At 43.6% G+C, this 26262-nt stretch overlaps 1 protein-coding gene across 3 annotated transcripts in view; it reads right to left on the minus strand.

Annotated features, from left to right (window-relative positions):
* LOC141085602 (galactoside alpha-(1,2)-fucosyltransferase 2-like) overlaps positions 1-26262 on the minus strand; it is a 428258-nt gene that overhangs the window by 319404 nt on the left and 82592 nt on the right. Inside the window, exon 1 of one of the 3 annotated variants that reach the window (XM_073571121.1) lies at positions 14500-20520. The exons of the other annotated variants lie outside the window; for them this stretch is intronic. The gene's annotated coding sequence lies outside the window, so the exon portion shown is untranslated. Of the gene's footprint in view, positions 1-14499; positions 20521-26262 lie in introns of those variants that run through there. 3 annotated transcript variants of the gene reach the window in all.

The raw sequence follows: 26262 nt of genomic DNA on the forward strand, positions 1-26262 counted from the left end.
AGCGCCGACATATTCCGCAGCACTTTACATTTCAGAGGGGATTTGTACAGACAATAGACATTACAGCATAACAATAATCACATAGATTATAACAAATACCAAGAGGAATGAGGGCCCTGCTCGCAAGCTTACAGTCTATGAGGAAAGAGGTAGACACGAAAGGTGGGTGGTAACAGTTGCCCTGATTGTATGGACCAGCCATAATGTTAAGTGTGTAACAGTACAGACACAGAGGGCTAATGGATGCATAAAGTATGTGGGAACATGATGCGGGGAACCTGGTTATGGTAAAACTTTTGGCTGTGCCACACAGGGATAGATTAGGTTAATGTGTTGAGGCGATAGGCCAGTCTGAATAAATGCGTTTTCAGGGCACACTTAAAATTTTGGGGATTGGGGACTAATTATATTGACCTGGGAAGCGCATTCCAAAGAATTGGCACAGCATGTGCAAAGTCTTGGAGACGGGAGTGGGAGGTTCTGATTATTGAGGATGCTAACCTCAGGTCATCAGTAGAGCGGAGGGCGCGGGTAGGGTGGTATACTGAAACAAGGGAGGAGATGTAGGGTGGTGCTGAGCCATGAAGGGCTTTGTGGGTGAGGGTAATAAGTTTATACTGAATTCTGGAGTGGATGGGTAGCCAGTATAATGACAGGCACAAGGTAGAGGCATCGGTGTAACGATTGGTGAGGAATATGATCCTGGCTGCAGCATTCAAGACAGATTGGAGAGGGAAGAGTTTGGTAAGAGGGAAACCGATTAGAAGAGAGTTACTATAGTCGAGACGAGAATGAATAAGAGAAACAGTAAGAGTTTTTGCAGACTCAAAAGTAAGAAAAGGTCGAATTCTAGAGATGTTTTTGTGGTGCAGATGACAAGAGCGAGCCAGTGATCGAATGTGGGGGGCGAAGGAAAGCTCGAAGTCAAGTATGACCCCAAGACAGCGGGCATGTTGCTGGGGAGTAATAGTGGAACCACACACAGAAATGGCAAGGTCGGGTATAGGTACATTAGTAAAGGGAGGAAATACAAGGAGTTCAGTCTTTGACAGGTTCAGTTTCAGATATAGTGAGGACATGATGTTAGACACAGCGTTTAGATAATCGCCAGTGTTTTCTAGAAAGGCTGGCATGATGACAGGAGAAGAAGCGTATAATTGGGTGTCATCAGCATAGAGATGGTACTGGAGACCAAATCTACTGATTGTTTGACCAATAGGGGCAGTGTACAAGGAGAAGAGGAGGGAGCCTAGAACCGATCCTTGAGGAACCCCAACAGTAAGGGGAAGGTGAGAGGAGGAGGAGCCAGCAAAAGATACATAAAGGAGCGGTCAGAGAGATAGGAGGAGAACCAGGAGAGAACGGTGTCCTTAAGGCCAATGGAACGGAGCATAGTGAGGAGGAGCTGATGATCCACAGTGTTGAATGCTGCAGAGAGATCCAAGAGAGTTAGCATGGAGAAATGACCATTTGATTTAGCTGTTAGTAGATCATTAGAGACTTTAGTGAGGGCAGTTTCAGTAGAGTGTAGAGAGCGGAAACCAGATTGGAGCAGGTCGAGAAGAGAGTTATCAGAGAGATAGCGGATCAGACGGGAGTGGACCAGGCGTTCCAGGAGTTTAGAGATGAAGGGAAGATTAGAGACAGGTCTATAGTTAGCGGCACAGTTTTGGTCGAGGGATGGTTTTTTTAAGTAGTGGATGTATGATGGCATGCTTAAATGAGGAGGGAAAAATACCAGAATAGAGAGAGAGGTTAAATATTTTAGTTAGGTGAGGGGTGACAGCAGGGGAAAGGGACTGGAGGAGATGTGACGGAAATGGGTCACTGGTGCAAGTGGTTGGGCGAGAAGATGCAAGGAGCCTGCTTACTTCTTCTTCTGTGACTGGTTCAAAATCAGAGAGTGAGCTAGATGCAGTGGGGGAGGGAGGACAGTGCATGGTATGAGGTGATTGGGAGATAATTTCCTGTCGAATCTGGTCAATTTTTTCTTTGAAGTAATTGGCCAGATCGTCAGCTCGGAGCTCCGTGGTTGGGGCCTGTACTCTTGGGTTGAGCAGAGAATGAAAAGTGTCAAAGAGACGTCTCGGGTTATTGGACAGTGAGGTGATGAGGGTGTTGAAACAGGTTTGTTTGGAGAGGTGAAGGGCAGTGTTGTATGTTCGAAGCATAAACTTATAATGGATGAAATCTTTGTGTAGATTGGATTTTCTCCACAGACGTTCGGCGCACCTGGAGCACTGCTGCAGGAAACGTGTTTGCAGGGTGTGCCAGGGTTGTCGCCATCTGTGTTGTGGTGTTCTATTTATAGGGGGTGCAAATTCATCCAGGGCACTTTGAAGTGTTTCATTGTAATGCTTTAATGCAGAATCAGGACATGAGAGGGAGGAGATAGGGGCCAATGAAGACTGCAAGTTCTTCATAAGTTTCTAGGTGTTAATGGCCTGTATGTTTCTATAAATATGGACAGTGGGGGTGACCTGAGCAGCCTGGCAGTTCTTGATAGAGAATGAAAGAAGATTGTGGTCAGAGAGCGGGAGAGGGGAGTTTGCAAAATCATCCACTGTACAAAGCCGAGAGAAGACCAAGTCGAGGGATTTCCGTCTTCATGCGTTGGAGAATTAGTAAGCTGAGAAAGGCCAAACGAGGAGGTTAGAGATAAAAGGTGAGTAGCAGATGGGGAGAGTGGAAGAGCAATGGGGATGTTGAAATCTCCCATGATGAGGGTAGGGATGTCACAGGAGAGAAAATGTGGAAGCCAAGTGGCAAAATGATCCAGGAACTGATGGGAGGGGCCGGGAGGACGATATACCACCACCACTCGCATGGAGAAGGGGGTGTATAGTCTGACGGCATGGACCTCAAAAGAAGGGAAGACTAGTGAGGGTAGTTGAGGGATAACCTGAAAGGTGGTGATAGAAGCAGACCAACACCTCCACCTGCTCTATTGTCTGATCTTGGGGTATGAGAGAAATGTTGTCCCCCATATGAAAGAGCAGCAGCAGCGGTAGTGTCTGACTGCTGGATCCAGGTTTCAGTAAGAGCCAGGAGGTTAAGAGAATTAGAAAGGAAAAAGTCATGAGTGAAGGAGAGTTTGTTACACACTGAGCGAGAATTCCAAAGTGCACAATTAAGAGAGACAGATGGCATGCAGGGAATATTAATAAGATTAGAGGGGTTTCTGAGTGTAGCAGTTGGGGGGTTTGACTTTCTATAACATGGGGGACCAGGGTTGGGAGCAATGTCTCCTGCGACTAGGAGAAGGAGGAATAGAAAGAGTGAGCAGATGGTTAAGTGATTTGTGAGAGCGTCTCTTATGTTGAATGGTGGGACTGACTGGATCTGTGCAATTTAACAATGTGAAAAGAGCATGAGTGCTATACATAGGAGAGGAAAGGAGCGAGGGGCCGATATGGATGGAGTGTATAGAGTTAATGCCAGGGCGGTGGATGTGTGTGAATGCAGCTGCCAGGATATAAAATGACACAAATGCATATGGTATATATTTGTTGTATTCCAAATGTACAGGGAGTAGATGTACAGTATATAAATGAGATCCACCAGAAAATCATTATGTGCACCAAAATGTACTCCCCTCACCCTGAGGTAGTGTTTGGTCGCTTTCAGGCCCTCAGTGTGTCTAATGCTACTATATAAAGCCTCTACATCAATAGAGGCCAATATAGTCCCTGAGTCCACTGTTATTCCTTCAAGTTTATTAAGAAGGTCCATAGTATCCCTCAAGTAGGAGGGGAGAGACAGCACAAAAGGTCTCAACAGTTTGTCCAAATAAACACTCGAATTTTGACAAAGGGCATCGATCCCTGACACAATTGGTCTGCCTTTTAAAGGCTCTAGGCCCTTGTGTATCTTTGGCAGTGAGTAGAATGTGGCCACCACCGGCTTTTTGGGTAACAAAAAAGTCATATTCATTTTTAGAAATCAATTTAGATTCCAAAGCATCCTTTAATAGTCTAGACAATTTAAGGCCAAAATCTCTTGAGGGGTCCCCCTTAAGTACCTCATAGGTCGATCTGTCAGATAATAAAGTCAAGCACATCTGTATGTATTTGTCCCTGTTCATAATGACTGTATTACCCCCTTTATCCGAGGGTTTTATTATGATTTGGTCATTATTCCTTAATCCCTCTAATGCTTTTCTCTCACGAAAGGGAAGATTAGGTATGACCCCTTCTACTTTCGGATTGATCTTACAGATCTCTTCAGATACCAACTGTAAAAAAAATATCAGTACTACTTACTTCCCCTATTGGTGGCATTTTTTTGCTTTTAGGTTTCAAATCAGAAAAGGGTCCTTCCCCTATAATTCTCTGTCCCTCTTTGGCCATATCAGCCAAAAGCATGACATCAGGCAATTCATTTTCAGAGATTCCAAGTGCTTGACACTTATTTTTATCATTTAACGCAAAAAAAATTTTCCACTTAAGTTTGCATGTGAATAGGTTGATATCTTTAATCCACTCAAAAGAATCAAAACTAGTGGTAGGGACAAAAGAGAGACCCCTCTTGAGGACCCTTATTTCCACATCAGACAGAGTGTAAGAGGATAAATTAATGATCAGATTGTCTTCTCTCTCTTGAAAAGAAGAATGATCTATTTTGAATGTGTTTGGTGAGTACGCTCCCGTAGCTTGTACGGTACTAGGCCCCTTGTTTCTAAAAAAAGATGCAGAGGAGCAAGCAGAGGAAGAGGGCATGTTTGTATCCGTGGGGAATTTGGATCTTGTTTTTCGGAGTTCCTCGTATAAAAGCGATCTGTCTCCTGCCATCTTCTAAAACCACCCCTCTTACCACGTCCCCTACTTTTATAGTAGGGTCTATAGGTGTTAAATTTAGAACCACCTTCTGCGTCTGAGGATTCAATGTCTGAGGATGAAATATCCGTTGGAATACCCCTATTAGTTAAGCCCGGGTATGCTCTTTTTTCCTTAAATTCTGCCGTATCTCTTACAAATTGTTTATGTTTCCTATCCTTAATATATAGTTGATACTTCTCAACCGAATTTTTTAAGTTTTCTTCCTTACCAGACAATTAGGCAGCTGTCTTAAATTTAAGGATATTTTCAGTGAATTCTTTTACTCTTATAGACGTTTTTTCCAAGGTTTTTTTCTCCTCTAATAATATTTGCATCAGACGCAGTGATAATGCAGTCACCTCGTCCTCCCACCTACCAAGTAAAGATGGATTTCTGCATCTAGGGGCTGGCGTCAAATTTATCCTCAAGTAGCGTGGGACAATTTTTTGCTTTATGTAATTTTCTAGTGATTGCACCTCCCACCGCGACTTAATATTCTCCTTGAAAGCCTCAAGGAGTTCAGCAAATAATGCCTTGAGAGAGGAACCCGCAGTAGACAAAGAATTAGAATCTACTTCAGAAAAGACCTCTTTTGCATCATCAAGCCATTTTTTAGTATCAATGGGTCCCGACAAGAAACCAGCCATACTCATCAAAGTAGAAAACCTCAAAAAAAATTACTAAGGGGTTCCAAAATCAAATATTAAACCAGCGAGCACAGCAAGGAAAAACCCCTACAATATAACTTTTAATTCAATATTTAAAAGAAACACACACATGTAGAATCACACACAATACCAGGGGGTCCAAAAGAAAAATCAATATGTATTTCAAATATGGTTGAATATAAATCTCAGAAGGAGCAAAAAGACTATAGTGCCCTAGACAGCCCTAATGAGGCCCTTCCTGACCGCAGAGGTTGGCACCCTAGTTGTTGACGACATGGCACCCCCGCTCAACGTCGGCGTCCCTAGTAACGCCCTAGACCACCCTGCGTATACAAAAAGGGGGACACAAAAAACAAAAACACACACATACACCACAATACCGAAAAAAACTAATATAAAGTGCTGTAAACTTATCTCGTAGTAAACACGCTCGCAGAAAAATATCATCTTATCTCGGAGTAATACCAGAAAAATGAGAGCTAAGGCAGCTTATTGACACTTATCTCGTAGTCAAAACAATATTTAATGCTGTTAACGGGCAGACATGTGATTCAATATGCCTCAAAAAAACGTCTACAGCAAAAAATGTGGCAATAAAGCACTCAATGAAACCTCAGGACAAGCCTGTATAGTATAAACAAGCACACTGTGAGAAACAGAAATATACAAAGTATGTAAATAACCCACATAAAATATCAGGGTATGTCTGTCAGGAACACCGCACTGCACTTGCTCACTGAGCCAGTGCACGTGTCCTAAGTTCAAAAACAGTGCTCAAAGATACCTATGGAGCAGGCAGCAGCGGTGACGATGCATGCTCCAGGACCTGAAGCACGTGACATGTGTGTGTTTCTTTTAAATATTGAATTAAAAGTTATATTTTAGGGGTTTTTACTTGCTGTGCTCTCTGGTTTAATATTTGATTTTGGAACCCCTTAGTTATTTTTTTTGAGGTTTTCTACTCTGAAGTGGAGTGTTGGGCAGTGGCCGGAAGCATGGAAGTTGTTGGGCTGTACGAAAAATTTGGCATTGTTGGAATTGTTTCCTATCGTGGTAGCTGTTTCAGTTTCGTGTGCAATGTTTGCAACCGGAGGGCGAGATTTCATTGTGACAATGCAAGTGTAGTCTCGGTAATTAACAGTTTGTCAGCTTCATCTCCTCCAGTAATCAGATTGGTTAGAGTTTTGGTTCTTTGGTGTCTGGAGTTGAATGCTTGGATTTCTGCAGTGCATGTTCCGGGTGTTACAAACTCAATAACAGATTCTTTGTCTCGTTTTCAGTGGGGGTGTTTTCGAGAGTTGGCGCCAGGAGCGGATGCCTCGGGCGTGGAATGCCCTTCTTATCTGTGGCAAGTGATTTCGGAAGAGCAGGAAGATTCATTCAGGAATCGGTATCGAACCAGACCTGGTCATCATATGAATCCTCGTGGCGAGTATGGCAGAGTTGGGTGTCAGAATGGGGTGGGGTGGAAACCGAGGATGATAAGATGTTGGATGTGTTGTTTTTAATTGGAAAGGCGGTTGACATGGGTTGGTCGATTTCTAAGGTGAATAAATTTATAGCGGGTTTGGCATTCAGTTTCAAATTGCAAGGATCGACAGACGTTACGAAACAATTTTTGGTTAGACAGGCGTTGTGAGGTTTTCGTAGGGGTAATAAAATTTTTGATAAGTGTAGGCCTATTTCGTTCAGTATGTTGGAAGGGTTGGGTAGAGTCTTGGAGGGTATTTGTAGTTCTGGGTTTGAGTTGGCGTTATTTAGGCTAGCTTTTTCTTTGGCTTTTTTTGGAGCAATGCGAATCAGAGATGTAGTGTCCCGTAGCAGGGACAAGGCCGGAGGTGTGTTGGCAGATGATGTGGAGCTTTGGGCGGGGGGCATTGCTTTTTGGATTCGACGTTGAAAAACCGATCAATTGGGGAGAGGTAGGCGGGTAGTGTTGGGGCAAGTTGAGGGTTCGCTAATGTGCCCACGGAGGTGTTTGGAGTTGTATTGGGTTGAGTGGTCAGGTAGAGTGGGCCCTTTGTTGTGTCATGCGGACGGTACATATTTGTCTCGTTTTCAGTTCATCGCGGTCTTGAAGAAGGGACTGTTGGAGCTTGGTCTCCCCCCGGGTATGTATGGGTCCCATTCTTTTAGGATCGGGGCTGCTTCTGAGTCTTGGTTTGGGTGCCGAGGCGATCAGGAGAATTGGCAGGTGGAGGTCTGATCATTATTTATTGTATGTTCGGCATTAATTATGGTGGTTGAATGTTAAGACATTTGTTTGCAAATTCTGTTATATTTTTTCAGTTGGTGACCCCTTTCTGGCCTGGATATTTGGACACACATATGTGTATTGGGGGGCGCTATGAGCTGACGCAAGGCCAGATGGTAGGCAATTGGGTTTTGGGAGGGAGCAGGTGGTGATTCGCTGGTTGGGTTTTTGAGGTATGGTGTGGAGTAGGGTACTCTCAGAATTTTCTAAGGACACTCGTCTTGATAGACCTCCTGACATTCTTGTTATACATGCGGGTGGTAATGATTTAGGGGTTAGGCCTGTGAGGGAATTAATCAGGGACATACGTTTCGACTTTCTGAGGATGTGGACGTCTTTCCCGAATGTGGGGACTGTGTGGTCAGATATTGTACCCAGAAAAAAGTGAAGGCAGGCAAGGTCTTTCAAAGGGATTAATAGGGCTAGGATGAAAATAAATCGAGCAGTATCCGGTTTTGTATCTAGGAATGGGGGTTTTAGTGTTAGGCATTTTGAATTGGAATCGGGTGTCGGTAATTTTTGGTTGGATGACGGGGTTCATTTAAATCCAATTGGAATTGATTTGTGGGCATTGGCGCTGCAAGAAGGGATAGAGAGGGCGTTGGTGGCTTTGGGGCACTCACGAGCCTGAAGTGGTCAGGGCTGTTCGTGGTTGGCGGGGGGGTGGGGTTCTTGGAGTTGACGAGGATTGGTCGGGGAAGGAATTGGAAGTAAAATTCTCAGCAGTTTTAAAATGGTATGGGGTGGATCTGGCTTTTGGTTATGGGCTCTGGACGGGGTTTTACCTCGGGAACTCTGGTGGTTAGTCTCCCGGAATGGAATGTACGGTGCCCTCGAGCTGGGGATGGACGGCTGAGGGTAATATGGTGGTCGAGTTTTCCCATTGGTTTTGGCCAAAATGTTTTAGCCAGATCTTTTAGCTCCAAGAACCCTCCCCTTATATTTTTTACATTCTGATTATATATTATTGCTTATTTATACATGTTATTGTTCGTTAATAAAATAGGCCGCTGTGGCCAAAAATTATCCAAAGAATTCAAGTTGTAGCGTGTTTTATTTTAGTAGCGGGAATATTGGTGGGAGTGGGGTTCGGATTGGAAATGGAAAAAGCTGTACTCGCCATATGCGGTCATACAATGTCAGATACCTTGACAGCACTCCCTGTAAATTAAGGCAGAGGATTAATGAGCATACTCCAGACTACACGAACCCTAAAGCTATTAACCATTCCAAAGTATTTCAGCATTTTCTAAAAGAATGTAATGGTGTAAGATACAATATTGTTACGCTCCAGGAAGACATCCAGGCCTCTCTTGAACCCCTTGACTGAGTTCTCCATCACCACCTCCTCAGGCAAGGAATTCCAGATTCTCACTGCCCTAACAGTAAAGAATCCTCTTCTCTTTATTAATTTGCTGCCCTCCTTTGTACTCCCCCTAGCTCCATTTTATCCTTCCTGAGCATTGGTGCCCAAAACTGTACACAGTACTCCATGTGCAGTCTAACCAGAGATTTGTACAGAGGCAGTATAATGCTCTCATCATGTGTATCCAGACCTTTTTTTTAATGCACCCTATGATCCTGTTTGCCTTGGCAGTCGCTGCCTGGTACTGGCTGCACCAGGTAAGTTTATCATTAACTAGGATCCCCAAGTCCTTCTCCATGTCAGATTTATCCAGGGGTTCCCGTTCAGTGTATAATGGTGATATTGATTCCTTCTTCCCATGTGTATAACCTTACATTTATCATTGTTAAACCGCATCTGCCACCTGACCGCGTCATATCGCTGGTCGGGATCGCTGGTGCATCGCTAGGTGGTCGCTAGTGAGCTGCCACACAGGCAGATCTCACCAGCGACATCGCTGGGGACGGGGATCGCTACTTACCTGTCAGACGCGGCGATCCTGCGTCCTTTCGCCCGGCTCCACGCGTCGCTCGTCATCACAGCAGGAAGCGCCGCAGGAAGTAACCGACGAGGAATGATCCAGGAGCTTCTCGCGCGACCAGCGATAACTAGCGGGGGAGCCGGTCGGAGGTAAGTATCACATGCAGCGATATCGCTAGTAATATCGCTGCAACGTCACAAAATCGGTGACTTTACAGCGATATTGCTAGCGATATCACAGTGTGTAATGGGGGCTTTAGAGTAGAAAAAGTTTTGACACTCACATCACTCCCACCAATCAGTTGAAGATTCTAAAATGTTTTAGGTACGCACGGTACTATCACAGAGATGGGTGCAGTGTACACATAGAGAGTGTACACACACTTACACACGCAAAACCTAATACTGGTCCTCACTAAAGCTGCGCCCTGTCCCTACCTATCCTAAGCCATTGTAGAAATACAAAATAAAAATCTTGAACCAGGAGGAACAGGTCCAAGTGGAGGAGGAGGTGGACTTGAGGTATAGATGGAAGAGGAGGAGGAGGTAGCCAACACAGTTTTTTGGTGTTTTATATTTGTGGAGGAGGCCCCCAAATAAAATGAATGACAAATAGAGTTGAAGAATGGCTGGGTGCTTCTGTAATAATTGTCTAATCATCCAAAGGTATGGACAAGTTGTGTGGGATCTGTGCCTGGTTCATTTTAAGGAATATTAGGTTCCACACATTGGATGTGGACAGGTGAATGTGTGTATCTGTGATGACTCCACCTGCCGTGCTAAATACACGTTCTGACAGTACAATAGCACTTCCAAAGCATAAAGGGCAAGCTCAAGTCAGGTGTCCAATTTGGAGAACCAGAAGCTAAATGGGGCAGACCCATCTGTTAGTACGTGGATATGTGTCAACAGGTAGTATTCAACCATGCTGTTATAATGTTGCCTCCTGCTCATACAGACCATATCATATGCTGGTGCCAGAAGTTGTGGTGTGCTCATAAAGTTTTTCCATATTTCGACCATGCTAATCCTGCCTTCTGAGGTGCTGGCAGTGTCCCAGCTGTGCTGGCAACTTCCTCCTCTGCTCTGTTGTTCCACTGAGCCACCGCTGTCAGGTGAGAAAGCCATTAGTAATTTTTCTACCAGTGTGTGCTTTTATTCATGCATTTTGTGATGCTTCTCCAGTGATGGTACATTTTCTTTGTAGTGGAGATCCTTCAGGGTGGCCGCCCAGTATTCTGCACTGGTAACAATACGGGTAACTCAGTGGTCATTCCGTAGACACCGAAGCATATATTGGCTCATGGATGCCAGGCTGCCAACAGACAATGACAAGCTGTCCTCGGAGGAAAGTGTATAATTTGGGCCCTCTGTATTCCCCAGCCAAGCTCCAGTGATGCCCGTGTGCTGATCTGAGTGTCATCCAGTTCCTTTTCCTTAGCCGCCTCCTCCTCATTATCCTCCCAAACTGTGCCCTGGTAGTACAGTTTGGTACCTGGCCAATGTTGGGGCAGTAACCCACCCTCCAATCCATGTTTGGACAACAGGCTTAATAATGGTGTGAATTGGCTCTGCTCCTGCTCCTCTTCCTCCTGTTCCACCACCTCATACATCATGGCCTGTATTGTTTTTTCCAGCAGGCATATAAGTGGTATGAGGCTGTGTGCCCACGTACGCTTTTTTTTAAGGGTTTTTGATGTGTTTGTCCAAGTCAAAACGCTTCAAAAATGCATAAAAGAAGCATTCCATTCATTTTAAATGAATTCCGCACTTTTTGTGCACATTGATGCGTTTTCCGCTTCAAAAACGCTTAGCAGTCAAAAATGCAGCATGCTCATTAATTTTGCAGAAATGTCCACATTTTTGCTATTTTCTATGAGTCAGAAAACACACAAAAAAAATGCATCAAAAACGCACAAAAAACGTGCGGAAATAAAACGCACATTTTCTGGGAAGGTGTCCGGTTTTGAAGCAGAAATTTTGTGCATACGTGGGCACATAGCCTAATAACGCAACTCTGGCTATATTGGTGGAATTCTCAAAGCAGCGCAGCACGGCATACACGTCCCACATGGAGGCCAACTCATTGGTGGTGAAGTGGTGTTGTTCTGCAGTGTGGCTCATCAGTGCATACTGCGACTGATATTCCACTATTGCCTGCTGCTGCTGGCACAGTCTCTCTAGTATATGCAAGGTGGAGTTCCACTTTGTTGGTACTTTGCATATCAGCCAGTAACTGGGAAGGCAGAAGTGATGCCTGAAGCACAGACAGTGCTCACACTGCCCGCACTTTCAGCAGCAGCTCCAACATGTGTGGGTAGTTTAGGGAGCTCTGCACCACCAAGTTTAGCACATGCGTCAGGGATGTACATCAAACAGGCCAAGTCTGGAGCTGCTACGAGATTTCACCTGTTATCGCACACCACCAGGACGGGCAAGTGCTTCACCGGCAGCAACCACTCATCTGTCTGCTGTTAAATCCCAGTCCATAACTCCTGTGCATTGTGGGATTTATTCCCCAAACAGCGGAGTTTAACAGCCTGCTTTTGTTTTCCCCTGACTGTGCTCAAGTTGGTGTGCAGATCTTCCTATGACAGAATGAGGAAGCGATGGAGGAAGAAGAGTAGGAGGGGGAGGCAACCTGGACAGATAAACATCCAACAATACTAGGTCGTGGTAGGACATGAGGTAGATCATCTTCCGCCTCTGCCCCAGCCTCCACTACATTTACCCACTAGGCAATTAGGGAGATGTAAAGACCCTGGCCATGCTTACGCATCCTCGTATGGGTGGCTCAGTGGACTTTGCCGCTGATGACGTTGCGGAGTGCAGGGGGTCTGTTCCACAGGACTGGCGCATAGCAAATGTGATACCAATATTCAAAAAGAGCTCTACAAGTCAAGCTGGAAATTAAAGGCCAGTAAGTCTAGCCTCTATTGTTGGTAAAATATTTGAAGGGTTTCTGAGGGATGTTATTCTGGATTATCTCAATGAGAATAACTGTTTACCTCCATAAAAACTGATTAGATTGGTTTGATAGGAGTGATTCCTCATAAACCCATGCTGATATGAAGAGGTAAGCTATAGACTGGACCAAAGTGAGTCACTGGACGTGGTATATCTTGATTTTTCCAAAGCCTTTGATATCGTAACACACAAGAGGTTGGTAGGTGCACAAAATGAGAATGCTGGGTCTGGGGAATATGTGTGTAAATGGGTAAGTAACTGGCTTAGTGATAGAAAGCAGAGGGTGGTTATAAATGGTATTTTCTCTAACTGGGTCGCTGTGACCAGTGGGGTACCACAGGGTCGGTGTTGGGACCTATTCTCTTCAACATATTTATTAACAATCTGGGAGAAGGTTAAATATCGATATTTGCAGATGATACAAAGCTATGTAGTCAATACAAGAGAAGATAGTATTCTGCTACAGAAGGATCTGGATAAGTTGTAAACTTGGGCTGAAAGGTGGCAGATGCGGTTTAACAATGATAAATGTAAGGTTATACACATGGGAAGAAGGAATCAATATCACCATTATACACTGAACGGGAACCCCTGGATAAATCTGACATGGAGAAGGACTTGGGGATCCTAGTTAATGATAAACTTACCTGGTGCAGCCAGTACCAGGCAGCGACTGCCAAGGCAAACAGGATCATAGGGTGCATTAAAAAAAAGGTCTGGATACACATGATGAGAGCATTATACTGCCTCTGTACAAATCTCTGGTTAGACTGCACATGGAGTACTGTGTACAGTTTTGGGCACCAATGCTCAGGAAGGATAAAATGGAGCTAGGGGGAGTACAAAGGAGGGCAGCAAATTAATAAAGGGATGGGGAACTACAATACCCAGAGAGATTAGCAAAATTAGGATTATTTAGTCTAGAAAAAAGACAACTGAGGGGCGATCTAGCCATGTATAAGTATATAAGGGGACAATGCAAATATCTCTCCGAGGATCTGTTTATAGCAAGGAATGTGACGATCACAAGGGGGGCAGTCTCTGGAGGAGAGAATGTTTTTCCACCAACAGAGAAGAGGATTCTTTACTGTTAGGGCAGTGAGAATCTGGAATTCCTTGCCTGAGGAGGTGGTGATGGAGAACTCAGTCAAGGGGTTCAAGAGAGGCCTGGATGTCTTCCTGGAGCGTAACAATATTGTATCTTACAATTATTAGGTTCTTTAGAAGGACGTAGATCTGGGGATTTATTCTGACAGAACATAGGCTGAACTGGATGGACAAATGTCTTTTTTTAGCCTTGCTAACTATGTTACTATAGTCCTCAGGATCCAACTGTGCACTTTCTGCACGGGAGTGAAAGATAATACAAAAGAGCCACTTTCAGCTATCCAATCTAACACCTTTTCAACATCTTGTGGCCCCACCATTGGTGCAGCAGTATTCGGGCCTATGAAAGGACACATAACGTTGTGCACCAGAGGAAGGTGTTGGAATTGTGCATGTAACAGGTACAGAACAAGCATGTCTTCTCCGTACATCAGTTACACCACCCCCAACATCAGTAGCTGCACCTGCAGAACCACGGTCACATCCCTTATTTGATGCTCTCCTCATTTTTGGAAGTTGATTTTGAAAACACTACCCGCAAAGAGATGCACAAGAGTAGATTAATTTATTTGCAGCAGTACTAAAAAAAAAACACAGCGGTCCTGAAAACTTATGTCTTTGGCCTAAAAATGGGAAGAAAATGGCTGATGCTAATTATTTGTTTCCCAGACTCATAAAAACCACACACTAGCCCTGAAAAAGTACTTTTAGGGCCTAGAAATGGAAATGACATGGCTGATGCGATACATTGATTTGCAAAAGTATGAAAAAACAGACATATAAAGAATATGATCAGCTCACCTATCCATGAGTGCACAGGATCCTAAATCCAAGGGATGGCAGTCCACAAAAAAAGAGCTTGAGCCAGCATTTCAATTAAAATGCATAGTTTCATTCTATAGATAAAAGGTTTTGCACAAAAAGAATCTACATCATCCAATAATCGGCAATAACATCCAAGGAAAAGGTCCCAAAAAGAGATATGAGATTAGAGTCCTGGTCGACATGTTTTGAAGTCAAACTTCTTTGTTATGACCTGTTGTTGGAATGAAGCTCTAGTAGAATATAGAACCCTCCCAAAGAACCCCACCTACACATACACAATGAATAATCTAATTAGCAGATGTGTTACGACAAGAGAAACTGTTATAAAAAAAGAGAAATTAAAAACAAGGAGCATCGTATATATAATTTATTAAGTTTACATAGATTAATAATGTAGACTTTAATCTGTTCATCTATTTAGACCTTCAGGGTAAGAAGTATTTAGCATGAGTATCTAATACACTTTGCAGTTCAGCAAAGCTCTTTACGATCCCCACCTCCAGCAGAACAATTCACCCTTTCTATACCATAGAACTGGAAGTTCTTTAAATCACCATTACATTCTTTTAGAAAATGCTGAAATACTTTGGAATGGTTAATAGCTTTAGGGTTCGTGTAGTCTGGAGTATGCTCATTAATCCTCTGCCTTAATTTACAGGGAGTGCTGTCAAGGTATCTGACATTGTATGACCGCATATGGCGAGTACAGCTTTTTCCATTTCCAATCCGAACCCCACTCCCACCAATATTCCCGCTACTAAAATAAAACACGCTACAACTTGAATTCTTTGGATAATTTTTGGCCACAGCGGCCTATTTTATTAACGAACAATAACATGTATCAATAAGCAATAATATATAATCAGAATGTAAAAAATATAAGGGGAGGGTTCTTGGAGCTAAAAGATCTGGCTAAAACATTTTGGCCAAAACCAATGGGAAAACTCGACCACCATATTACCCTCAGCCGTCCATCCCCAGCTCGAGGGCACCGTACATTCCATTCCGGGAGACTAACCACCAGAGTTCCCGAGGTAAAACCCCGTCCAGAGCCCATAACCAAAAGCCAGATCCACTCCATACCATTTTAAAACTGCCGAGAATTTTACTTCCAATTCCTTCCCTGACCAATCCTCGTCAACTCCAAGAACCCCACCCCCCCGCCAACCACGAACAGCCCTGACCACTTCAGGCTCGTGAGTGCCCCAAAGCCACCAACACCCTCTCTATCCCTTCTTGCAGCGCCAATGCCCACAAATCAATTCCAATTGGATTTAAATGAACCCCGTCATCCAACCAAAAATTACCGACACCCGATTCCAATTCAAAATGCCTAACACTAAAACCCCCATTCCTAGATACAAAACCGGATACTGCTCGATTTATTTTCATCCTAGCCCTATTAATCCCTTTGAAAGACCTTGCCTGCCTTCACTTTTTTCTGGGTACAATATCTGACCACACAGTCCCCACATTCGGGAAAGACGTCCACATCCTCAGAAAGTCGAAACGTATGTCCCTGATTAATTCCCTCACAGGCCTAACCCCTAAATCATTACCACCCGCATGTATAACAAGAATGTCAGGAGGTCTATCAAGACGAGTGTCCTTAGAAAATTCTGAGAGTACCCTACTCCACACCATACCTCAAAAACCCAACCAGCGAATCACCACCTGCTCCCTTCCAAAACCCAATTGCCTACCATCTGGCCTTGCGTCAGCTCGTAGCGCCCCCCAATACACATATGAGTGTCCAAATATCCAGGCCAGAAAGGGGTCACCAACTGAAAAAATATAACAGAATTTGCAAACAAATGTCTTAACATTCAACCACCATAATTAATGCCGAACATACAATAAATAATGATCAGACCTCCACCTGCCAATTCTCCTGATCGCCTCGGCACCCAAACCAAGACTCAGAAGCAGCCCCGATCCTAAAAGAATGGGACCCATACATACCCGGGGGGAGACCAAGCTCCAACAGTCCCTTCTTCAAGACCGCGATGAACTGAACAAATCTGTACAAATCTCTGGTTAGACTGCACATGGAGTACTGTGTACAGTTTTGGGCACCAATGCTCAGGAAGGATAAAATGGAGCTAGGGGGAGTACAAAGGAGGGCAGCAAATTAATAAAGGGATGGGGAACTACAATACCCAGAGAGATTAGCAAAATTAGGATTATTTAGTCTAGAAAAAAGACAACTGAGGGGCGATCTAGCCATGTATAAGTATATAAGGGGACAATGCAAATATCTCTCCGAGGATCTGTTTATAGCAAGGAATGTGACGATCACAAGGGGGGCAGTCTCTGGAGGAGAGAATGTTTTTCCACCAACAGAGAAGAGGATTCTTTACTGTTAGGGCAGTGAGAATCTGGAATTCCTTGCCTGAGGAGGTGGTGATGGAGAACTCAGTCAAGGGGTTCAAGAGAGGCCTGGATGTCTTCCTGGAGCGTAACAATATTGTATCTTACAATTATTAGGTTCTTTAGAAGGACGTAGATCTGGGGATTTATTCTGACAGAACATAGGCTGAACTGGATGGACAAATGTCTTTTTTTAGCCTTGCTAACTATGTTACTATAGTCCTCAGGATCCAACTGTGCACTTTCTGCACGGGAGTGAAAGATAATACAAAAGAGCCACTTTCAGCTATCCAATCTAACACCTTTTCAACATCTTGTGGCCCCACCATTGGTGCAGCAGTATTCGGGCCTATGAAAGGACACATAACGTTGTGCACCAGAGGAAGGTGTTGGAATTGTGCATGTAACAGGTACAGAACAAGCATGTCTTCTCCGTACATCAGTTACACCACCCCCAACATCAGTAGCTGCACCTGCAGAACCACGGTCACATCCCTTATTTGATGCTCTCCTCATTTTTGGAAGTTGATTTTGAAAACACTACCCGCAAAGAGATGCACAAGAGTAGATTAATTTATTTGCAGCAGTACTAAAAAAAAAACACAGCGGTCCTGAAAACTTATGTCTTTGGCCTAAAAATGGGAAGAAAATGGCTGATGCTAATTATTTGTTTCCCAGACTCATAAAAACCACACACTAGCCCTGAAAAAGTACTTTTAGGGCCTAGAAATGGAAATGACATGGCTGATGCGATACATTGATTTGCAAAAGTATGAAAAAACAGACATATAAAGAATATGATCAGCTCACCTATCCATGAGTGCACAGGATCCTAAATCCAAGGGATGGCAGTCCACAAAAAAAGAGCTTGAGCCAGCATTTCAATTAAAATGCATAGTTTCATTCTATAGATAAAAGGTTTTGCACAAAAAGAATCTACATCATCCAATAATCGGCAATAACATCCAAGGAAAAGGTCCCAAAAAGAGATATGAGATTAGAGTCCTGGTCGACATGTTTTGAAGTCAAACTTCTTTGTTATGACCTGTTGTTGGAATGAAGCTCTAGTAGAATATAGAACCCTCCCAAAGAACCCCACCTACACATACACAATGAATAATCTAATTAGCAGATGTGTTACGACAAGAGAAACTGTTATAAAAAAAGAGAAATTAAAAACAAGGAGCATCGTATATATAATTTATTAAGTTTACATAGATTAATAATGTAGACTTTAATCTGTTCATCTATTTAGACCTTCAGGGTAAGAAGTATTTAGCATGAGTATCTAATACACTTTGCAGTTCAGCAAAGCTCTTTACGATCCCCACCTCCAGCAGAACAATTCACCCTTTCTATACCATAGAACTGGAAGTTCTTTAAATCACCATTACATTCTTTTAGAAAATGCTGAAATACTTTGGAATGGTTAATAGCTTTAGGGTTCGTGTAGTCTGGAGTATGCTCATTAATCCTCTGCCTTAATTTACAGGGAGTGCTGTCAAGGTATCTGACATTGTATGACCGCATATGGCGAGTACAGCTTTTTCCATTTCCAATCCGAACCCCACTCCCACCAATATTCCCGCTACTAAAATAAAACACGCTACAACTTGAATTCTTTGGATAATTTTTGGCCACAGCGGCCTATTTTATTAACGAACAATAACATGTATCAATAAGCAATAATATATAATCAGAATGTAAAAAATATAAGGGGAGGGTTCTTGGAGCTAAAAGATCTGGCTAAAACATTTTGGCCAAAACCAATGGGAAAACTCGACCACCATATTACCCTCAGCCGTCCATCCCCAGCTCGAGGGCACCGTACATTCCATTCCGGGAGACTAACCACCAGAGTTCCCGAGGTAAAACCCCGTCCAGAGCCCATAACCAAAAGCCAGATCCACTCCATACCATTTTAAAACTGCCGAGAATTTTACTTCCAATTCCTTCCCTGACCAATCCTCGTCAACTCCAAGAACCCCACCCCCCCGCCAACCACGAACAGCCCTGACCACTTCAGGCTCGTGAGTGCCCCAAAGCCACCAACGCCCTCTCTATCCCTTCTTGCAGCGCCAATGCCCACAAATCAATTCCAATTGGATTTAAATGAACCCCGTCATCCAACCAAAAATTACCGACACCCGATTCCAATTCAAAATGCCTAACACTAAAACCCCCATTCCTAGATACAAAACCGGATACTGCTCGATTTATTTTCATCCTAGCCCTATTAATCCCTTTGAAAGACCTTGCCTGCCTTCACTTTTTTCTGGGTACAATATCTGACCACACAGTCCCCACATTCGGGAAAGACGTCCACATCCTCAGAAAGTCGAAACGTATGTCCCTGATTAATTCCCTCACAGGCCTAACCCCTAAATCATTACCACCCGCATGTATAACAAGAATGTCAGGAGGTCTATCAAGACGAGTGTCCTTAGAAAATTCTGAGAGTACCCTACTCCACACCATACCTCAAAAACCCAACCAGCGAATCACCACCTGCTCCCTTCCAAAACCCAATTGCCTACCATCTGGCCTTGCGTCAGCTCGTAGCGCCCCCCAATACACATATGAGTGTCCAAATATCCAGGCCAGAAAGGGGTCACCAACTGAAAAAATATAACAGAATTTGCAAACAAATGTCTTAACATTCAACCACCATAATTAATGCCGAACATACAATAAATAATGATCAGACCTCCACCTGCCAATTCTCCTGATCACCTCGGCACCCAAACCAAGACTCAGAAGCAGCCCCGATCCTAAAAGAATGGGACCCATACATACCCGGGGGGAGACCAAGCTCCAACAGTCCCTTCTTCAAGACCGCGATGAACTGAAAACGAGACAAATATGTACCGTCCGCATGACACAACAAAGGGCCCACTCTACCTGACCACTCAACCCAATACAACTCCAAACACCTCCGTGGGCACATTAGCGAACCCTCAACTTGCCCCAACACTACCCGCCTACCTCTCCCCAATTGATCGGTTTTTCAACATCGAATCCAAAAAGCAATGCCCCCCGCCCAAAGCTCCACATCATCTGCCAACACACCTCTGGCCTTGTCCCTGCTACGGGACACTACATCTCTGATTCGCATTGCTCCAAAAAAAGCCAAAGAAAAAGCTAGCCTAAATAACGCCAACTCAAACCCAGAACTACAAATACCCTCCAAGACTCTACCCAACCCTTCCAACATACTGAACGAAATAGGCCTACGCTTATCAAAAATTTTATTACCCCTACGAAAACCTCGCAACGCCTGTCTAACCAAAAATTGTTTCGTAACGTCTGTCGATCCTTGCAATTTGAAACTGAATGCCAAACCCGCTATAAATTTATTCACCTTAGAAATCGACCAACCCATGTCAGCCGCCTTTCCAATTAAAAACAACACATCCAACATCTTATCATCCTCGGTTTCCACCCCACCCCATTCTGACACCCAACTCTGCCATACTCGCCACGAGGATTCATATGATGACCAGGTCTGGTTCGATACCGATTCCTGAATGAATCTTCCTGCTCTTCCGAAATCACTTGCCACAGATAAGAAGGGCATTCCACGCCCGAGGCATCCGCTCCTGGCGCCAACTCTCGAAAACACCCCCACTGAAAACGAGACAAAGAATCTGTTATTGAGTTTGTAACACCCGGAACATGCACTGCAGAAATCCAAGCATTCAACTCCAGACACCAAAGAACCAAAACTCTAACCAATCTGATTACTGGAGGAGATGAAGCTGACAAACTGTTAATTACCGAGACTACACTTGCATTGTCACAATGAAATCTCGCCCTCCGGTTGCAAACATTGCACACGAAACTGAAACAGCTACCACGATAGGAAACAATTCCAACAATGCCAAATTTTTCGTACAGCCCAACAACTTCCATCCTTCCGGCCACTGCCCAACACTCCACTTCAGAGTAGAAAACCTCAAAAAAAATAACTAAGGGGTTCCAAAATCAAATATTAAACCAGAGAGCACAGCAAGGAAAGACCCCTAAAATATAACTTTTAATTCAATATTTAAAAGAAACACACACATGTCACGTGCTTCAGGTCCTGGAGCATGCATCGTCACCGCTGCTGCCTGCTCCATAGGTATCTTTGAGCACTGTTTTTGAACTTAGGACATGTGCACTGGCTCAGTGAGCAAGTGCAGTGCGGTGTTCCTGACAGACATACCCTGATATTTTATGTGGGTTATTTACATACTTTGTATATTTCTGTTTCTCACAGTGTGCTTGTTTATACTATACAGGCTTGTCCTGAGGTTTCATTGAGTGCTTTATTGCCACATTTTTTGCTGTAGACGTTTTTTTGAGGCATATTGAATCACATGTCTGCCCGTTAACAGCATTAAATATTGTTTTGACTACGAGATAAGTGTCAATAAGCTGCCTTAGCTCTCATTTTTCTGGTATTACTCCGAGATAAGATGATATTTTTCTGCGAGCGTGTTTACTACGAGATAAGTTTACAGCACTTTATATTAGTTTTTTTCGGTATTGTGGTGTATGTGTGTGTTTTTGTTTTTTGTGTCCCCCTTTTTGTATACGCAGGGTGGTCTAGGGCGTTACTAGGGACGCCGACGTTGAGCGGGGGTGCCATGTCGTCAACAACTAGGGTGCCAACCTCTGCGGTCAGGAAGGGCCTCATTAGGGCTGTCTAGGGCACTATAGTTTTTTTGCTCCTTCTGCGATTTATATTCAGCCATATTTGAAATACATATTGATTTTTCTTTTGGACCCCCTGGTATTGTGTGTGATTCTACATGTGTGTGTTTCTTTTAAATATTGAATTAAAAGTTATATTGTAGGGGTTTTTCCTTGCTGTGCTCGCTGGTTTAATATTTGATTTTGGAACCCCTTAGTAGTTTTTTTTGAGGTTTTCTACTTTGATGAGTATGGCTGGTTTCTTGTTGGGACCCATTGATACTAAAAAATGGCTTGATGATGCAAAAGAGGTCTTTTCTGAAGTAGATTCTAATTCTTTGTCTACTGCGGGTTCCTCTCTCAAGGCATTATTTGCTGAACTCCTTGAGGCTTTCAAGGAGAATATTAAGTCACGGTGGGAGGTGCAATCACTAGAAAATTACATAAAGCAAAAAATTGTCCCACACTACTTGAGGATAAATTTGACGCCAGCCCCTAGATGCAGAAATCCATCTTTACTTGGTAGGTGGGAGGACGAGGTGACTGCATTATCACTGCGTCTGATGCAAATATTATTAGAGGAGAAAAAAACCTTGGAAAAAACGTCTATAAGAGTAAAAGAACTCACTGAAAATATCCTTAAATTTAAGACAGCTGCCTAATTGTCTGGTAAGGAAGAAAACTTAAAAAATTTGGTTGAGAAGTATCAGCTACTGTATATATTAAGGATAGGAAACATAAACAATTTGTAAGAGATACGGCAGAATTTAAGGAAAAAAGAGCATACCCGGGCTTAACTAATAGGGGTATTCCAACGGATATTTCATCCTCAGACATTGAATCCTCAGACGCAGAAGGTGGTTCTAAATTTAACACCTATAGACCCTACTATAAAAGTAGGGGACGTGGTAAGAGGGGTGGTTTTAGAAGATGGCAGGAGACAGATCGCTTTTATACGAGGAACTCCGAAAAACAAGATCCAAATTCCCCACGGATACAAACATGCCCTCTTCCTCTGCTTGCTCCTCTGCATCTTTTTTTAGAAACAAGGGGCCTAGTACCGTACAAGCTACGGGAGCGTACTCACCAAACACATTCAAAATAGATCATTCTTCTTTTCAAGAGAGAGAAGACAATCTGATCATTAATTTATCCTCTTACACTCTGTCTGATGTGGAAATAAGGGTCCTCAAGAGGGGTCTCTCTTTTGTCCCTACCACTAGTTTTGATTCTTTTGAGTGGATTAAAGATATCAACCTATTCACATGCAAACTTAAGTGGAAAATTTTTTTTGCGTTAAATGATAAAAATAAGTGTCAAGCACTTGGAATCTCTGAAAATGAATTGCCTGATGTCATGCTTTTGGCTGATATGGCCAAAGAGGGACAGAGAATTATAGGGGAAGGACCCTTTTCTGATTTGAAACCTAAAAGCAAAAAAATGCCACCAATAGGGGAAGTAAGTAGTACTGATATTTTTTTTACAGTTGGTATCTGAAGAGATCTGTAAGATCAATCCGAAAGTAGAAGGGGTCATACCTAATCTTCCCTTTCGTGAGAGAAAAGCATTAGAGGGATTAAGGAATAATGACCAAATCATAATAAAACCCTCGGATAAAGGGGGTAATACAGTCATTATGAACAGTGACAAATACATACAGATGTGCTTGACTTTATTATCTGACAGATCGACCTATGAGGTACTTAAGGGGGACCCCTCAAGAGATTTTGGCCTTAAATTGTCTAGACTATTAAAGGATGCTTTGGAATCTAAATTGATTTCTAAAAATGAATATGACTTTTTTATTACCCAAAAAGCCGGTGGTGGCCACATTCTACTCACTGCCAAAGATACACAAGGGCCTAGAGCCTTTAAAAGGCAGTCCAATTGTGTCAGGGATCGATGCCCTTTGTCAAAATTCGAGTGTTTATTTGGACAAACTGTTGAGACCTTTTGTGCTGTCTCTCCCCTCCTACTTGAGGGATACTATGGACCTTCTTAATAAACTTGAAGGAATAACAGTGGACTCAGGGACTATATTGGCCTCTATTGATGTAGAGGCTTTATATAGTAGCATTAGACACACTGAGGGCCTGAAAGCGACCAAACACTACCTCAGGGTGAGGGGAGTACATTTTGGTGCACATAATGATTTTCTGGTGGATCTCATTTATATACTGTACATCTACTCCCTGTACATTTGGAATACAACAAATATATACCATATGCATTTGTGTCATTTTATATCCTGGCAGCTGCATTCACACACATCCACCGCCCTGGCATTAACTCTATACACTCCATCCATATCGGCCCCTCGCTCCTTTCCTCTCCTATGTATAGCACTCATGCTCTTTTCACATTGTTAAATTGCACAGAACCAGTCAGTCCCACCATTCAACATAAGAGACGCTCTCACAAATCACTTAACCATCTGCTCACTCTTTCTATTCCTCCTTCTCCTAGTCGCAGGAGACATTGCTCCCAACCCTGGTCCCCCATGTTATAGAAAGTCAAACCCCCCAACTGCTACACTCAGAAACCCCTCTAATCTTATTAATATTCCCTGCATGCCATCTGTCTCTCTTAATTGTGCACTTTGGAATTCTCGCTCAGTGTGTAACAAACTCTCTTTCACTCATGACTTTTTCCTTTCTAATTCTCTTAACCTCCTGGCTCTTACTGAAACCTGGATCCAGCAGTCAGACAATACCGCTGCTGCTGCTCTTTCATATGGGGGACTACATTTCTCTCATACCCCAAGATCAGACAATAGAGCAGGTGGAGGTGTTGGTCTGCTTCTATCACCACCTTTCAGGTTATCCCTCAACTACCCTCACTAGTCTTCCCTTCTTTTGAGGTCCATGCCGTCAGACTATACACCCCCTTCTCCATGCGAGTGGTGGTGGTATATCGTCCTCCCGGCCCCTCCCATCAGTTCCTGGATCATTTTGCCACTTGGCTTCCACATTTTCTCTCCTGTGACATCCCTACCCTCATCATGGGAGATTTCAACATCCCCATTGCTCTTCCACTCTCCCCATCTGCTACTCACCTTTTATCTCTAACCTCCTCGTTTGGCCTTTCTCAGCTTACTAATTCTCCAACGCATGAAGACGGAAATCCCTCGACTTGGTCTTCTCTCGGCTTTGTACAGTGGATGATTTTGCAAACTCCCCTCTCCCGCTCTCTGACCACAATCTTCTTTCATTCTCTATCAAGAACTGCCAGGCTGCTCAGGTCACCCCCACTGTCCATATTTATAGAAACATACAGGCCATTAACACCTAGAAACTTATGAAGAACTTGCAGTCTTCATTGGCCCCTATCTCCTCCCTCTCATGTCCTGATTCTGCATTAAAGCATTACAATGAAACACTTCAAAGTGCCCTGGATGAATTTGCACCCCCTATAAATAGAACACCATAACACAGATGGCGACAACCCTGGCACACCCTGCAAACACGTTTCCTGCAGCAGTGCTCCAGGTGCGCCGAACGTCTGTGGAGAAAATCCAATCTACACGAAGATTTCATCCATTATAAGTTTATGCTTCGAACATACAACACTGCCCTTCACCTCTCCAAACAAACCTATTTCAACACCCTCATCACCTCACTGTCCAATAACCCGAGACGTCTCTTTGACACTTTTCATTCTCTGCTCAACCCAAGAGTACAGGCCCCAACCACGGAGCTCCGAGCTGACGATCTGGCCAATTACTTCAAAGAAAAAATTGACCAGATTCGACAGGAAATTATCTCCCAATCACCTCATACCATGCACTGTCCTCCCTCCCCCACTGCATCTAGCTCACTCTCTGATTTTGAACCAGTCACAGAAGAAGAAGTAAGCAGGCTCCTTGCATCTTCTCGCCCAACCACTTGCACCAGTGACCCATTTCCGTCACATCTCCTCCAGTCCCTTTCCCCTGCTGTCACCCCTCACCTAACTAAAATATTTAACCTCTCTCTCTATTCTGGTATTTTTCCCTCCTCATTTAAGCATGCCATCATACATCCACTACTTAAAAAAACCATCCCTCGACCAAAACTGTGCCGCTAACTATAGACCTGTTTCTAATCTTCCCTTCATCTCTAAACTCCTGGAACGCCTGGTCCACTCCCGTCTGATCCGCTATCTCTCTGATAACTCTCTTCTCGACCTGCTCCAATCTGGTTTCCGCTCTCTACACTCTACTGAAACTGCCCTCACTAAAGTCTCTAATGATCTACTAACAGCTAAATCAAATGGTCATTTCTCCATCCTCTCTTGGATCTCTCTGCAGCATTCAACACTGTGGATCATCAGCTCCTCCTCACTATGCTCCGTTCCATTGGCCTTAAGGACACTGTTCTCTCCTGGTTCTCCTCCTATCTCTCTGACCGCTCCTTTATGTATCTTTTGCTGGCTCCTCCTCCTCTCACCTTCCCCTTACTGTTGGGGTTCCTCAAGGATCGGTTCTAGGCTCCCTCCTCTTCTCCTTGTACACTGCCCCTATTGGTCAAACAATCAGTAGATTTGGTCTCCAGTACCATCTCTATGCTGATGACACCCAATTATACGCTTCTTCTCCTGTCATCATGCCAGCCTTTCTAGAAAACACTGGCGATTATCTAAACGCTATGTCTAACATCATGTCCTCACTATATCTGAAACTGAACCTGTCAAAGACTGAACTCCTTGTATTTC

The sequence above is a fragment of the Dendrobates tinctorius genome, unplaced genomic scaffold (genome assembly GCF_039654945.1).
Source record: "Dendrobates tinctorius isolate UK_male_01 unplaced genomic scaffold, ASM3965494v1 ptg000028l, whole genome shotgun sequence".
NCBI lineage: Eukaryota > Metazoa > Chordata > Amphibia > Anura > Dendrobatidae > Dendrobates > Dendrobates tinctorius.